Below are 3,002 nucleotides of genomic sequence, written 5' to 3' on the forward strand. Positions count from 1 at the left end.
CTGGGCTGGGCCTGGGCCTCTACCTGACATTCCCTTCTGTCTCCTGGGAGTATGGTGGGGGTGCTGGTGGCCATGCCAGTCAGATGGAGATCCCAGGAGGAAAAGCAGGGTTAGAGATTCTGCTTTCTCCAGACCCAGGAGGAAGAATGGGGGAAACGGCCAGGATATGGCAGAGCCAGGGCAGCCCTCAAAGCCCTTCTGAATCTAGCAGGGGTGCCCCAGGCTTCCTCACCAGGCCCTGCTTTGGACAGGTCTTCTGCTCCTGTCCTCGCCACATCATCCTTCCTCATCCGTGAAATTGTTCTGCAGGCCTTTGGGCTCCAGGGTCTTGTCTACAGACAGTTGTAGCTTTGCATTTTGTCTTTTGGGTTTTTTTGTTTTTGTTTGTTTGTTTGTTTTGGTTTTGGTTTGATTTTTGTTTTTTTATTTTTATTTTATTTTTTATTTTTTTTGTTTTTCAAGAAAGGATTTCTCTCTGTGTATGTAGCCTTGGCTGTCCTGGAACTTACTCCGTATACCAGGCTGGCCTTGAACTTAGAGATTTTCCTGCTTCTGCCTCATAAGTGCTGGGATTAAAGGCATGTGCTGCCACCACCACCCGGCTGCTCTTTGTCTTAATAGGAAAAAGCTATATACTATTTGGGCCTCCTGAGAGAGAAAAACTAAAATAATTGGGAAAGAAATGTTCATGGCAAAACTTTGCAAATGCAAATGTTGTTTAATCTATTAGAAAATTCTAGTAACATAAGACACCACAACTGTAAATCAACACAAAAAATCATCTGGGAAAGGCCTAGTGGTACAGAACCATAATCTCGACATGAGGGAAGCTGAGGCAGGGGAATCATAAATTCAAGGCTTCCCTGGGTAACTTAGTAACCCTGTCTCGAAAGTTCAACGAAGGACTGGAAGGGGCCTGTGAAATGGACCAGTGGGTAAGAACAATTGCTATGAAAACAAGAAGACTTGAGTTTACGTCTTCAGCACCCACATAAAAGCTGGGAGTGGCCATGCGTGCTATAACCCCAGTGTTGGGAGACAGAGACAGATGAATCTTGAAACAGCATGCTTCAGAGTCAATGAGAGACGACCATTTCAAAACATAAGATGGAGGGCTGAAGCGATGGCTCAGCAGTTAAGAGCACTGGTTGTTTTTCCAGAGAACCTGTTTGATCTCCAGCACCCACCCACATGGCTTCTCCCAACCAACTCCAGGGGAATCTGATGCCCTCTTCTGGTCTCCAAGGGCATTGCAGGCATGTGGAACACAGACATTCAGGCAAAACACCCATACACACAAAAATAACTTTAAAAAATTATTTAATACATAAAAAAATAATATGGAAAGTGACAGAAGACACCCAGTGTGCCTCAGCACACATGTGCACCCAACACACATGTGCTCATACATGACACACATGCTCATCACACACAGGACTAGAGATGCCATGATACTTGCCAAACGTGTGAGGCCCTGAATTCAACACCAACACACACACACACACACACACACACACACACACACACACACACACACACCATCTGAAAAGACCTAAAAATGGTTAGATAAAATTTTGTTACACTTTTTAAAAAGCTAACATGAAATAAAAGTATAATTCCTAAGTATATTAAAGACTCTCAAATCAATGGTCATATGAAAGGAGTCCCACTAAAGGCAGATAGGTCCAAGAACACCACAACTGTTCCATATGAGCCTGAGGTCTAGCTACAAGGCTTGCCTAGTGCTCATAAGGCCCTAGGTTGGTCCCCAGCTCCATGGAAAAGCAAAACAAACAAAAATAAAACTAAAGAAAAGAAAATGGCTAGTGTTTAATCAGATAAATTAACATTTTAACAAAATCAGGAAAAAGAGAACATATCACCACAAAATGTTGTCTAGGAATAACTGCCCAAAGTGCTATATGAAGAAAATCATTAAATTATGAAAAACCTGTCAAATGTGGTGGCACACCTCTTTAATCCCAACACTTAAGAGGCAGAGACAGGTCACTCTGAGTTTGAGACCAGCCTGGTCTATATAGCAAGTTCCAGGCCAGCCAGTCAAGGCTACAGAGTGAGAGCCTGTCTCAAAAAACCAGTAACAACAGAATTATGAAACACCACAAACAAGCAGAGAGCATACTATATTCTCAAGTGAAAAGATTAATGTAAATTTAATTTTTGCTAGAAATAGAAACGTAAGTGCATTATATTTCCAACTAAAGTCTAAAAAAAAATTGATTTTTTTTTTTTACCTGGGGGAAGAGTGAAGACTTAAAAAATGTTGCTGGTTTTTAATCAATTTAAAAATATTTATTTTGGATGTGCATGCATGTACACCTGAGGCCAGAGGACAGCTCGTGGAAATCCTTGCCTTCCACAATGGAGGTTCTACGTATCCCTCTCAGGTCTCTAGGCCTGGCTGCAGCAAGTGCTCTTATCTGCTGATAAGAGCACTTATCAGCAAGTGCTCTCACCTGCCCCAAGATAAAATTTATTTTCATAAACAAGTAATGAGGGCCCGATGGTGGTGGTGCACACCTTTAATCCCAGCACTGGGGAAGCAGAGGTAGGTAGATCTCTGTTAGACTGAGGCCAACCTGGTTTACAGAGTGAGTTCCAGGACAACCAGGGCTATGCAGAGAAACCCTGTCTCAAAAAACCAAAAGCCAAAAATAAAAAAAAAGCAGACCAAGTAATGACATTATTTTCACATTAAAATATATTTGTCAACACTTAAGGCAGTACACAAATTAAGGATAATTAACCACATCAGTAGTAGAAAACAATTAGATTTTTTTGTTGTTGTTTTGAGACAGGGTCTCACTGTGTAGCTAGCCCTAGATGGCCTGAAATTCTCTATGTAGACCAGGCTAGCCTGGAACTCACAGAGATCTGCCTGCCTCTAGCTCTTGAGTGCTAGGATTAAAGGTGTGCACAGACTGGCCTATGATTTCTGCTAATTCAATAAAAGGTGTTAGAACAACAGGTCACCAAAAAAA

This window comes from Peromyscus californicus, unplaced genomic scaffold, assembly GCF_007827085.1.
Source record: "Peromyscus californicus insignis strain IS unplaced genomic scaffold, ASM782708v3 Scaffold_11__1_contigs__length_118956290, whole genome shotgun sequence".
Classification (NCBI taxonomy): domain Eukaryota; kingdom Metazoa; phylum Chordata; class Mammalia; order Rodentia; family Cricetidae; genus Peromyscus; species Peromyscus californicus.